The following is a 15,125-nucleotide window of genomic DNA, read 5'->3' on the forward strand; positions in this document are numbered from 1 at the left end:
AGGGTTAATCTAGAACAGTTACCTTGTTCTCTGAACCCAGCCTGCACAGTCAAGCACATGATCATGAGTATGCACATGCACACACGTGCACACACACACTCATTAGGCAGGCAGAATTCCAGGCGAGGCACTTTGCAAGCCATAATTCTTAATCCTCATGTCAATTTTGTAAGAATCGTTAGTCCCACCTAGTAGATGAAGAAACTGAGGCTCAAAAAGAAGGCATCAAGCTGAGACCACACAGCTCTTAAGTGCAGAATCAGAATTCAAAGTCATGCCCTTTGCACACAAACCCTGCTACTGACTCTCAGACACACACACTCATGCACATACACACGTGTACACACAATTTTCACACACCTGTGTTCATCCCTACACCAGTCATTGAATATCAAAACTAACAGGAAACTTAAGAGATTGTTTTGACATATTATCTATGTCATTTCATTTTACAGATAACAAAAATGAGGTCTACAGAGGAGGAGGAACTTATTTAGTTGTCAACTAAAGTGGCAGAACTAGAACTAGAATTTACATCTCCATTGTCATACAGACACACATACACACACCACACAGTTTACCCACAGACACACAAACTCATGAATGAACACATATACTTGAACCCATAGACAGTCATTCACACTTCACACATAGACCCACTTGTGTTTGTATGGCCTGCACACATGCCATTGCACACATCCACTCATTCACACATCCACACACAAAGTCACATATGGTCACACACTATGCGCATTTGTGTACACTCATTCATGCATAATCCTTACACCCATATAGCCATTCACACATATACACACTCACACTCCCAACTCATATGTACCCATCCTTCAGATACAGAAGACAGAAGTCAATCCTATTACATTGATCAGGGACCTTGCCCAGCTCAAGCTGAGATTTTAAGAGGTGCCCTGCAGCCAGCTTGGCATTGTGTGGGTGTGCCCTGGCATTGCTATCAGCAGCCTTAGGATATGCACTCTGCCAGCAGCTCCCACAAGTCCAGGCAACTCACTCTGCCCTTGGCCAAGCCCAGTTGGTAGCCCCAGAAAGTGCCGAGTCATGGGCCACAGGTGACCGGGCCAGGCTGGTAGCAGGGCTGGTCCCTGCTTGTTCACTAGAACTCTTCTATTCAATAGGCCAGACCCTGAGTCATGGGGCCTCTTCACGTGCCCAGAGAAGATGAAGGTTGAGGTGCCAGGATTTAGAGGCCAAGCAACAGAGCTGTCTCATGGGATTTACCATATTTGGTGAGCCAGTTAACTCAGGCTTCTGAGTGACACATTGAAAGAATGCCAATTAAACCTTTCTCAGTGACTGAAACACTATGTACATATCAGATAGAAATTAGTCTCAAAACCTAGCCAGTGCGTGGTGACATCTATGACAGTTCTCTGACAGATATTCTAAACTGAGCAGACCAGACACTAATTATAATGCAGGAGACAGGGCTATAAACAAAGATATGCAGGGTGTGGTGGGAACACAGAGCAGGGAGCAATCAAGTTGGACCAGAGATGGGACCATTTGAACTAGGTCTTGGGTGGTGAGTAGATATTCACCAGGAAACTTTCCAGACAAAGGAAAATGGTATTTCAGAGAACAGAGCAGCTTAAACATACCCTGAAGTGGAGGGTGGGCTGGAGGTACAGGAGATAAGGCCAACTGGAGGCATCCAGTTGCATTTACCAGGTACCTACTTGTGTCCTAGATTATGATACATAAAATACACAAGCCTAGTTTTCAAGGAACTCAGTCCCAAGAGTCCCAAATTCAAGTGCTTTCAGGTGCCAGACAGGAGATAGAGATGAGTGAAACAGGAAGGTGTGAGACAATAGAGAGCAGTGAGGTGTCTAAAAGGAAAGTCCATGCCCATCTAAAGGATTTAAGCCTATGAATATTTGTCAATCCTGTGGCAGCCAAAATGACTTAATTATGGGCTAGGTTCACACAACAAACTCTGAATGTGAAAACTCTGGTTCTGAACTCCAGACCCTAAACTCTAGAATCTGGAAGAAGCCATACACGTAGTGCTAAGGTAGGGAGTTTGGGCTTAACCCTGTAGGTAGGCTTAGGACCCAGAGGATGTTCTTGCCAAAAATGGACATTCGTCATAAGCACCTCCCATGAGAAAGCACTCACGCTGTGATCAGTGGATATTTCTGGGCTGTGTGTGTGTGTTGCCCAAGATCCTGAAGACAAGGATAACTTTGTGCTTTGCCCCCTCCCAACCATTTCCTAGCAAGGTCCAATCTTCCCTCACATAACTCTTCATCCTCACCCCCTTCTACGAACCAAAACCTTGGATAAAACAACTAAACAGATTGCTTCCCTGATTCCTCTCTCTGACACAAAGCCACCACAAAAGAGGACACACACACACACATGCAAGTATGCACATGCAAATACACACACACAATTCTCTCTGGAGAACGGTGAAGAGATACGCTGTCAGCCTCCATTCCCTGCCCTGCCTCACAAAGCCCTACTGGGTTGAGGGTACTAGGGAAGCAGCCTCCATTCAGCTTAGGTGGGTGACCCAGAGCACAGGAGGAGGCCACCAAGTAAACAATCTTGCAGTTTTTTTCATTTCTATGCGGGCCAGTCCAGGCCTAAAACTGTGGACTTGAACTCAGAAGCTATTTGTTCTAAGCCTGGTCCAGCCTCAATTTTGCTGAGTGATGTTAAGGGGCTCCTTGCATCTCTCTGGGTCTCAGTTCCCCCATGTACAAGGCAAGTGACTTACACTTGTTGATCCAGAACTGATTCTCTGTATGTCACATCTCATGAAAACAACAGACAGCCCTTAAGCACTAAAAAAAAAAGCCCAACTTGTCCTGATTCTCTTTAGGGAACCAGAAATGGGATTCCTGAGAACCAAGCTGGTGTCTAGGCAGGAATGGGGCTCAGATGCACCTTTGTCATTGCACAGGATAAGAGAGAGTCCTGGCCAGGCATCCATCACAGCCTTCTTCACTCCCCAACACACACAGAGACCCCATATGCTCGCCTTGGAGCCTGGGAACTGCCCTGGGCACATACTGACATCCCCCTTCCACCCATAAGCAGCAGCAGCCTTCCTCCTGGAAGCCTTATTAAATTATTCTGCCCCACTGGTCCTAAGCTCAGGCTGCCTTTGATGTGAGCCTGTCTAGCTTGTGAGGTCAAGGCCAGACCCCTCACAGCAGGTCAGGCTGATGGGCTCTGACAGCTTTCTCAGAAGCTCACAGACATAGGCTCAGGTCCATACACAGCCAAAGATTCCCACACTTGCATGCAACACTCACACACACACATGCACACACTCACCTAATCCTGCAAAGACACGTGGGACCTCACACTGACACACAGACACATGCACCTGGCACACTTACATGCACTTGAACACACCTACCCACACACAACCACACACACACCTGTGCACAACCATATCCAACACTCACAGCACACTCAGTCTCACTCTCATGGTCTCATGATTCACACCACATGACTGCTTTATCCTGCCTTCAAATCCAAGCTCTTTAATGCAAAAGGCAACAAGGTCTGGGAATTAAGAGAGTGGGTTCTCAGATGAAGCCTCTTGTTGCCTTCCTCTTTCCCCATTAGCTGGCATTCAAGGTCTTCTACAGCCTCACTCCTGGCCCTCTCACCTTCTTCATCTCTTTGCGGCAGTAGAGCATTGTGATTACAAACCCAGGCAAACTAGCTTCAGCTCTTGGGTATCCCCACTTATAAGCTATGAGAATGGGCGAAGTATTTAATGTCTTTGGGCCTCCGTTTCCTTTCCTGTAAAATGGGTATGGTAACAATACTTTCCTAAGGCTGCTGTGTAATTTAAAAGAGTCTTTATATTTAAATACTTGGAAACTTGGCAAATTATGATTCAATAAACGTTGGCTGTTGTCTCTTGCCCCTTCTCTTTCATGCTTCTGCATCAGCAATAACAAAACCATTAATTTTCCCAAAAATGCCATGCTGCTACATGCTCTGACCCCTTGCATTTGGTATTTCTTTCATTTGGAACATCTCTTCCCCACTTCTTTATCACCCTATCTACCTGGTGAGCTCTTACTCATTTTTTAAAATGCTGCTTGGCTGGCTTTGCCTGTGGGAAACCTTCTTGGACTGCAGAACTAATCACTGGCTCCTTTGTGTCCCACTCCTTGTCCCAAATTGTCTATTGCCCTAGGCTATGAGCGTCTCAAGGACATGGGGCCTTGTAAAGTCCTTCTCTTAAATCTTATAACCAGCATCGGGTGTGGGTCATCAGTGCTTATGTGAGGAAGTAAATTTGCCACATCATAATTAGGTATAAACAAGAAGTGCTTGTGCAAAATTTATTAAATGTTGTAGAAGCTACATAGCCTAAAGTACTACTAGTAATAATATGAACAATAATAATACTAAACAATAATAAGATACACGTAATGACAGCTGGCGTTTAGTGAAGGAGGACTGTGTGCAGGCTTGGAGTTAATGGCTTTCTATTTAATGCTCTCAGCAACGCCATGAGGCTGTCGTGGTGATATGTCCACCACGTGGGAGAATGGATGAGGTAGGAATAGTAAATGCACACAGTGCAATACTGTGTAACGGCAAGAGGGAACAAACCAATCTGCACACAGTTACATAAACTGATCTCAAAGCCATGGTGTTGAGTAAGAAATGTAGGGACCAGAAAGGTTTATAGCAAGATGCCATTTTTGTAAGTTCCATCCTTCCAATGCATATTTTATCAAAACAAGCGCAATTTAGGGGCATATAAAAACATGTTGGAGTGAGTTCCTGGAATGAGGGAGGGGGTGAGGAATAAGATTTGGAAGCAAGTGGTGGGGTGGGCGGGGAATACAAACAAACAGAAAAAATCAATGGATGTGTATCATTTTAATCTCTTATAGTTGAGGAAATCAAGTAGCTACACCGTCTTTCTCTTCTTTAGACATTGATTTTGGTAACTAAATAATATCATTATTAATGTTATATTATAACATTTATATAATGATTACATATAATTATATATATAATATATTATAATATATTATATTATATATATTATACAAGTTTAACTTTCATTTGATATTCTCACTCTCTCTCTCTCTCTCTTTCCTCCCTCTCACACTTACTCACATACACACACACAAACAGACTTTCTTGCTCACCCAGTCTGTCTCCAGCTTATTCCAAGGCCCCAACTATTGTTAGAGAATTGTTTGCTGCAGTTCTGACTGGAGCCTAAACCAGATTCTCCCTGCAACTGGGAATTTAGAAGATTCTCCAGGGCAGATGCCATGATTTCCATGTCCTGTGGATGAATGAATGAATGAGTGAATGAAGGAGTAGGGAAGGGAAGGAAAGGAGAGAAAGAAAGGGAGGTAGTAGTGAAGGAATGACAAGAGTTTCCACAGAAGCTTCAATTCATTCTCTACCCCTATTCTGAGCATGAATTCTGAGCTGGGACAGGGGGAAAGGGGCAAGAGGCTAGAAAGGCGACTGCTGTTCTCTTCAAAACCTCCCATTCATAAGGAGAGCCCTGTGTCAAGACAAGCAAGAGGATGACACAGGATCCTGGAACCACAGGATAACAGAGCTCTAAGGAATCACTTGAGTCCCTGCTCCAGGAAGGACACCAGGATTGGTCTTAGTAATAATAAAAATGAAAACAGCAATAAAAGGATAGTAGCAATTAATGTGTTACTTTGTAAAAAGCACTTTCATCCATTAAATCTTTTTTGATACTCATATCAAGCACACATGGTAAAAATTACCTCTTTACTTGTAAGAAAACTGAAACTTGGAGAGTTTAGGAGTCTTGCTTAAAGTTATTCAACTCTCAATAATAATATCAACAAAACTTTTCAAGTGCCCACTCCAGGCTAGACTCTCTTGAAGCATTTTACATGCCTAGCTCATCTGATTCTCACAACAGTCTATGAGCAGGCACGATCATTACCCTCATCTCACAAATGATGAGCTCAGACTCAGAGAGGTAAAGTGGTTTTCCCAGAGTCACACAGTTAATATGTGGGAGACCTGGGAGTTGAGTTAGATGATCTGGCTCCAGAGTTTACTCTCTTAATTCCCAGACTTTGTTGCCTTTTGCATAAAAGAGCTTGGATTTGAAGGCAGGATAAAGTAGTCATGTGGACTGGGTTTGAGGGAGTAGGCAGCTTTATCCGCTGACATCTGGGGAACCCAGCTCCTGCCAGCCAAATGGGGGCCCATTGGGAATGAGGTCAGGACACACAGGGCTAGTCACTGGCTTTGCCAGGGCCCCATGGTCTGATTAGTTCCTCCCAAAGGGCCCCTAAGCCTGGGGAGATAGGAGAGGTTGTCTCCCTCCCCCTCTCCCAGCCAGAGCTGAGTGAGCTAATCCCAAGAGGTGGGGGGGAGCACATTAGTCCAGGAGAATCAGTCTCAGCCTGCTCTGCTGAGTCAGCAGGAAGTTCTGCCCTTGCTCTGCCAGCTACGTGAGCCCCTACATGGCCCTCCCTGCCTGCCCTGCCTCCCGGTGTGGGCCCCATCATCAGCATGCACTCATGGGTCTCTTTTGAACTGACCTGCCTCTCAAAACACTCTCCAGCTCAGCTCCATTGAGCTTCCCTCTATTCCTCTTTCCCTGCAAAATATTTTTTTTCTCAGCACTATCCCCACTGACCCCAGAAAGGACAGTCATCATCTCCCACACAGAAAACTGATTGCAGTATTGCAACAAGTGGGAAGGAAGGTTTTGCAATCTAGAGGTCACTGCCAGGCTGGCACCACTATCGGTACCATTACCACCATCCTGGTTGTCATCCTGTCACCACCACTACCGCCATCAACACCCCACCACCCTCAGTATTATAGCCCATCTCACCATCACCACCACCACCCTTATCACTGCCACTGGCCATGACAACAAGCTATGATCATGTTCGCCACTGAGATCAGCATCCACACAGCTACCACCTCTATCACTAACCAATATAAGCAGGTATTGCCAATACCATCGAAGACATTACCACTGTCAGCACTGACACCAAGACCACCGACATCACTTCCAACACTAACCAAGAGTCATTGGGACCATCTGATCAACAACACTGCCACTATCTTTATACCAATTCCACCATCACTGTCACCGGCCAAGATAATTGTCATTTAACCACCAAAATATGGCCATCATTTGCAACGCCATCACCATTTACCTTTACCACATCATTGTCACCATGACCACTACCTTTGTCCATAGCACCATCACTGTCATACGACTCACCACCACCATCATTACCTCTGTCATCACCACTAAACCGGACACCACCACCACAGTTGTCAATAATACCAATATCACGATAACTACAGCCAACACCACTAAACATGGTCTCATCTACATTGGCACCATCATCACTATAATCAACACATGGTTGTCACCAATGCTGCCACCACCATAAATACTCCATCCCTGTCAACACTGCCACTGCCTCGTCCATCATTACCTTGTCTCTTCATTGGGATGAGATGCTTTCACTGTTTACATGTATTTATTTTTATGCTAGGCAGAATGTGAAAATAACAGATGGAAAAAAGCAAGGTTCTTCCAACTGCTCTGACTATATGATGATACACACATTCACTTTCCATTAATGCCCACCTCTAAAACATGTGATTGTTTCACTAAATTGGTCCATTAAGCAATTCACAGATGCACACTCATGCATGCCTGAAAAGCATGGGAATGGTTACAGTGGCCACTCATTGTGACATAAGAACCCCTCCCCAACATTATACACCCTTGTCCTTTCTAATCTCTCCCTAGACATTCCTGACCTTGCAGACTTATCTGCCCCTCCACTGTAGACTTTCTTCTCTTTGCCCTCCTCTAGAGCAGAGTGGTATATGGAAAGTGTACTGATATGAGAGTCAGAGGCCTGTATCTCAGCCTTGGTTCTGCCACAACTCTCTGTGTTGGGAAATTCACTTCCTTTTCTCTAACCTCAGTTTCCTCAGCACCTTCTGATACTGGTGCTTTACTGATTTTTTGAGCCAAGACACTCCAAGGGCCAGTCTGAAAATTTTTGCAGAAGGTCTAGTCAAATGAGAAAATGGAGAATGTCAAGTCATTTTCAGTTCCCCCATCCTATCAGGCTTTACTCCCCTAGCCAGTGTAGTATCCTGAAATCTCCATCCAGGGAGGCCTCAAGTCCTAAGATGCTGCTGCCTGGGCACAGAGGGGTCTGAGGGGTTAAACAAGTCAGGGCTGTGCATGAGCAAGTATTTCAGATGAAAGGCTGGTCCAAAAGAGAACACCATGTGGCTGTTGTGGTTGGCAGGCCTGGGGCGGTGGGACCAGGCTGAGTCCCGAAGGAAACCCCCTCCTGGTCTCACCAGAACAAAGTGGTGTTTTACAAAAAAGCCATTGTTCTTGGGTAAGTCTTTCCCATCTCAACATAAACCAGGAAGCAGTGCTTCCTTTCCTTGGGCGAGACCCCAAGGTCTCCCCACCGGTGGGAGTGGGGGTAGAAGAACAGAGTTTTTTCCTGTCTGAAATGATCTGCCACAAAGTTCATACTGGAGAGCACCAACATCAGCCTAACTGTATCCAAGGCACTCCAAGACCAGGATGAGTGTTTGGGGGGAAGTATGGAGAGTCCTCATTGCAGAGGGAGAAGAAATAGAGGGTCTTGGAGGAAGAAAGGTCAACTAGTCTCATCTTTTACCTCTAAATAGGACTCTGTATTCTATGCCAATGAAAGCAATATCATTGCCCACCTATCTCCCCTCATTAACAAGCTTTGTACTGTCCCACAAAGACGGCAATCTTGCTCCCTATCTATGGGCCTTTGCACTTGCTGTTCTCTCTGGCTGGGACTCTCTTCTGTCCTTCACATGCTGGCTCCTTCTCATCATTTTGGGCTCCACTCTAACTCAATGAGATATTAACTATTTAATTATTTGTTCAGTGTCTCTTGTCATATTTCCAGCCTCTAGCACAGGATGTCCCCCAAAATGTGTGTGTATGTGTGTGTGTGTGTGTGTCTGTCTGGCGTATATATTTAGTTTTAGTTTTTTTATTAAAAAAAGTGGTCACGGGCTCTCAACAGGGGAGTTATATCTCTTCTCAAGCCCAGAAGATTAGGGTAAGAGCTGTCTCAAACTTGGAGAGCATCTCATCCAACCATTCCACTGAAGCCCATGGATGGTCACTGGAAGAGCCTAGCAAGACCCAAGGTCTCCTGATGCCAAGACTACTGGACAAGACCTATCACCTAGTTTCCAAGCTTGGGACAACCTTACTGTAAATCTCCCACCTCTTTAGACCCAGCATATTCAGGTGCCTGCCACAGATGGAATTAACCCAGCCCACTCTCCCCACTTCCCAAGAACTGACTCACTAGAGGCCCAAAGAAAAGCATGTCTGATCCCAGCTGAGAAGGTTGGAAGTGCCTTTCCACCACCTCAGCACTTTCTATCCATCCTACTCAGTAGATACTAATAACAGCTAAATAACTCCCTGGGGCATCCACAGTGGGCCAAGAAAGCTAGAGTTTCAGCTTTTTACCCCTTTAAACCTTTTTTCCTTGCAATTACGAGAATCAATGTTTGCTTCTGGTTCTACAGCTTTTACTTGAACCAGGAAGGCTCATTCCCTTAAATATTTGTTGATGAATAAACGGAGGAGGAATATGAATACCTCCTTACAGGGTTGTTGCAAGGATTAAGTGAGATGCTATCCTCACACTAGAACATGCTTGATTCAGGCTAAATCCCTTTGAAAACTTTAAAGTGATATGCAAATACAAGATACTGTTACTTTCTAGGCAAGGAGTATTTACAAATCCTTTCCTTTTCAAATGTGTTTTTAGAAAGGCAAATTCTAAGGAAAGAAGGCAAAGTTCGTTTTAAGCAGTAAAATTAAGTTTTCTGAGGTTGACAATCTGAAGGCAGGGCTAGGTGGTGATTACTTACTTTCTCTCTATTCTTTGCAAAGTAATTTATACACCCAGGTAGAACATTTAAAAAATCAAAGCATTTGAAACTGAACAGGTAACAGGCAGAGTTGACACTATTTCTCTTCCCAAAGACAGAGAGACCATCAAAGAGGGATCTGGCTGCATTCCTTTATGACCTCTCTGTTTATCTCTTATCCCTAGCTGGAGGACAGGAAATAAAGATGAATTGTGTGTTCCCAGGAAGGGGCAAGATAGGGAATAGATAAAATTCCAGCCTAAGAAAGTAAAATAAGCAGATAGTTAAGGGATTTAAAGCATCCTGGGTTGGGAAAGGGCAGTAGGGTAATGGGGAGGGGAGAAAAAGCCTCTAATCCCAGCTCTGGTGCTTCACTGAAACTCCAAAACAATGAACACAATGCAAGGAATTTCTCTTGCTGGGAAGGGAGAACTGATGGATTCCAGTTAGTAAATCTAATCCTGAAGCAAGAGGGGTTTGATAACCCTTGAATTCCTACAAAGATGCTATTTAACCTGGGTGGGAGCTATGAGTTTGTAATCCCAAACAAGTGTGCAGGCTCTTCCAAACCAAACTAAACCTGATGGTATGTCCCTTTTTACTGTGCAGACGGTAAATTCTGGTTCCACTATTATTGGAAAAATTCTCCCTTCCCTAAATAGACATAAGAATCTGGAAAGTTTGCATAGTGCCCAGAAAAACATGGGACCAACCCTTTGACTGCTTTGCTACTTAAGTATGGTACAAGGGCCAGCAACATTGACGTCTCTGGGGAGCTCTTAGAAAGGCTCCACCCCAGACCTACTAAATCCGAATCCACATTTTAATAAGAATTCCAGGTGACTCATATGCACATTAATGTTTGAGAAACACTATAGACATCACTGTAGGAGGATCCTCTCTAAACTCCAAGTCCCCTAGAGGCTGGCAGCACTACTGCTTTGGCGGATCAGAGAAACTGGGGGCTGAGGGTCTGCCCTTCGTAAGGGGAACCATGCAGCCGCTACCATCTGGGATCCTCCCAGTTGTTCCCAGACCTACCTGCTCTCTTCTAATTCTTTCCTTCCTTCCCTTCTCCTCAGTAAACTCAGGCTTTCAGTCAAAACCTGAAAAGCCGATTGTCTTCTGATTTCAGAGGGGCCTCACCAACATCCCTGAGGCAAGGAACAGAAAGGCATCACTCTACTTGCAATGGAGAATGGGGAGGGAGGTTAGTGGGAGAACAAAAACCACCAGCCCCAAATAACATCTCAGATCATTATCCTGCCACACGTGTGATTCTTCATCTCTTGCTCTCAATTATATCCAAAGGTAACAATGCAGAAAAGTCAAGAGGTTCATGCTATAATTTTAATGAGCTTGTTTTTATTGGGAAAAAATGAGTTCCAGAACCCTAGCAAAGATGGCTTTGGAGACTTTTGGGGATTTAATGAGCTCCTAGTTTAGGGATTAAAAAATTTTTCTTTTAGCAAGGATGGAGCATGCTTGGTTTTTGTTTGTTTTTGTTTTTCCTTTCAAGATAAACCACATAGAGAACCCCATTGTATAAAGCAGAAATGAAGGTGCCATGGTTGTAAGGTGGGGGAACTCCAACTACATGGTCTCCTCTCCACCCCATAGTAGCCCCTGTGGTGGCTCTAAGAGACCCCAAATGATCAGTAGAATGTGGAGTGAATAATCAACCTCAGATAATCCCATCCAACCACGCATTTACAGAGAGAAGTCTCACAGAGTAGTTGCATCCATCAACCAGTGGCACCTGGAGTGGGAAATGCTTCCAATCTAATGGAGACCCCTGGTATGTCTCCCTGACACTTTTTTACTGAAAAATCCCCATTCTGCTCTGGAACTGCTAGGACTATATCTGTTTCCTCTTTCTCAAGATTTACAGAGCATCTATGTCCCTTGGTGGAGTCTCTTTCCCAGTTTAAACAGCAACTTAAACATTTGATGAATGGATACCTGAATGAAAAAATGATCAAATGAATGAGTAATGAGAGAGGGAAGAGGAAGGAAGAGAAGGAAACTGAATGAAATGCCTTAGTCACTCTCTTCTGGACACCCTCTAACTTGAAAATTGTTCTCTTAAAATGTGGCAAGAGTAAGAAAATTGTACCATTTAAATCTGAACACATGCTTGAGATAAAACTTAATAGAGTGTTTCAAACAGTGGGTAGTAACCCATGTATGTAATAAAGTCAGTTTAATGGCTCTCGATCAGTAGCTTATTTAATGAAAGAATGAACAGAATAGACTAGATCAACAACCATTACTAAGGTTAAGGATTATTTGGAAAGCTTTTTTTTCCCCAATTATGCATACACATATATGCATATATGTAGGAATGTCTATCCTGGATCTTGATATAAAATGTATTTCTTACTGCGAACCACAAGTCAAAAATGAAAGCCAAAGCACTAATCTTAGGAATTAGAAACCATTATTATTCCATTTGTCAGATGAAGAAAATCACTACTTGATGTCCTGGGTCATAAAGGGAGCAAAGTCCATTCAACAAAATCAATCACTTTCTTCTACCCTGGGCAGAAGAGGCGCATGAGAAGGCTAAACTACCCTCAGATTTGATCCGTAATTCTCCATTTACCCTCAAAGTTACATCTGAGCAACATTTAAAAAATCTCCCACCATGATGCTGGTGGTATTGACAAGGAAATCAGCCCTTCTTTAATTCACAGACCTCCATATCACATATTTTGAGAGATTCTTGATATTTTATTCTCCTGGACAAGCTCAGTAACCTTTTTATAGATCCCAAATTTTTCATTGGACAAATGCTATGCATGTTCTCATTTCATATGTATCCACCACTTGGGATGTCTCATTTTTTATACTTGAGTGTTCCAAGGCCCCTCTTCCAGTGCTGACCACAAAGTAAATTTAGGCAGCACTCTTGGATCTACTCAAGTATGAAAAGAAGCTTATAGTCTGGATGTGCAAAGAGCTAGAAATCCCAGAGTCTGTACAGTGAGCTCTCTCCTTTCTTCCTCAATACAGTTCTTATCAACAGCCAAGCCCTGGTTTTAAATTCTGAGTTTATGTTTCTTTTCCCACAACATGTCACCTCTGCTAGAAGAACCCATCCATGCCTTGCTCTAAGTGAATCCATCTTGTCTCCCAGTATAATCCTGCTTAGAAAAGGAGCTCCTGAAATTTTGCCTCAGTTTGCCATTAAGCTCATTGCTCCATATTTTTCCAATAGCCAAATTTGGCCAGTGTTTTTCTGGCTTTGTTATCTAGAAATGTGCACCCCCGCCAAAGGACCCTTGGAATAATCCCATCTCTTCCGGGGGGTGGGGTGCGGAAATGGAGTAAATACAGCTGGGAACTGCCAGGTCCAGCCTGGTCTTCAGTTTCTTGCTTAACAGAATTTTTCTGTTTCTCTGACTTTCTCCCTGATAGAGAAGGCAGTGTCCTTTGAATACTGTTGTCTATAACCATTAAGCCTGTTCTTTATTTTTCCTCTCTTGCTTTGGATGTAGCTCAGAATGTCTCTTCAATCATCTCAACATTTCAGGGACATGAGACTCAGGGATACCAAGGAAGGGTTTACCTTTTCCATACTCAGTATCCAAAACCCAGGGCTTATGGAGGGATTCTGAGGAATCAGAACCAGGGAGGGGTAGTAGGCAGAGCGGGGCCTGGTAAATGCCTGGTCTGTTTGGGTGGAGGGCCCAAAGCACAGCCGTAAATCATTACCAGGGGGAGATGCAGATCTGTGTCAAAGAAAGCACATGAGCTTTGGAGTCAAACAGATCTGGATGGGAAGATCTAGATAACAATTTCTCCTTCTCAGGGTTGCTGGGAAGATTAAATGAGATTATGTGTGTTATCAGTATCTGGCATGTAGTAAGGATTTAACATATCAGGGTTGTTATTGTTATCATTACCTTTGCTATTATCCAAAGACCTCTCCTGTAATCCCACATTCTCCAGGGAGAGTGCAGGGCCTGCCATGATTTCCCTGCCCCCAAGAGCTTCTCAAACCACCTACTCTAGCATATAACCCCACAAGCCAGGGCAGGTTTGCATTCATTGTGGCCCAGGCTCCACACTTACCTGGTTATGAGTCAGGCTTCTGTGATCTCCATCCTCACAGATGTGGGCAGTGACTCCACCCAGCTCTACCTAGGTAGAGGAGGAGCACTGAGTTTACACTTGGACTAGAGTCCAACCCCAGCCCTGCTGCCTGACTTCCACTGTGCCTCAGGTGGCCCAACTGTCAGATGGGAATAATAGCAGGGTCTGTATTATTGGGTGGTTCTAAAGGTTCCTGGGACCTTTACACAGTAGGGACTCAAGGAAGTTTGCTACACTTCAATTTAGATACCCAAATGTCTGACCTCCTGTTGCAAATGAAAGGATACAGATATCCTGGGGAGAAAATGAGAGAATAACAGAAGGGTAGGTGGTCTTGGAAATGGAGGATTTCCCTCAATAGATTATTGGCAATAACTGACAGAATCTGCCCCTGCAGGATTCGGGACAGGCAGTTGGTATGGAGGGTGACAGGGACAAGGAGTAGGACAGATAGTAAAGATTAGGCCTCTTCAATCCCATCTGATAGGGGATCAAAGGGACCAAAGCCCGACAACCATTCAATTTTCTCCACTGAGAACCCTAAAGCCCATTTAGCTTCCAGAGGCTGTCAAGAGGGAAGGGTTTGGTCTTCAAATCAGTGCGCAAATCCATTAATAGGACACCGAGAGCCCAGGATTACCTCGTACACCCTGAGATCCTTAAAGTTGCTCATGCTGCTGTGAGAATGTCCACCAGTTCTCCGTTCTATATATCCTTGTAGTGGGATAACAGGAAACCATTGAGCAGCAAAAACTTAGGAATCTCCCCCAAATCCTCTTCTAATTGCTGAGTACTGAGGGCTCCAAAAAGCAACCTGGTGCAGGGCAAAGTGATTTAAAGGTAATTAAGTCTGTGTTCAAGTCCTGTTTTCACCATTTGAATTGATCTGTGACCTCGGGCAAATAGCTTCACCTCTGAGTCTCAGGTTCTCCCTTTGGGAAATGTGGATCATTATGTCTACCTCCCAGGTCATTAAAGGAGCTTTATTCATCTCTTTGTGTCCCAAGTTCACAGGACAACAGCAAATATTGAGCTGCTATTTATTGAATGAACAAATGAATAACTCAAAC

This window comes from Tamandua tetradactyla, chromosome 2, assembly GCF_023851605.1.
Source record: "Tamandua tetradactyla isolate mTamTet1 chromosome 2, mTamTet1.pri, whole genome shotgun sequence".
Classification (NCBI taxonomy): domain Eukaryota; kingdom Metazoa; phylum Chordata; class Mammalia; order Pilosa; family Myrmecophagidae; genus Tamandua; species Tamandua tetradactyla.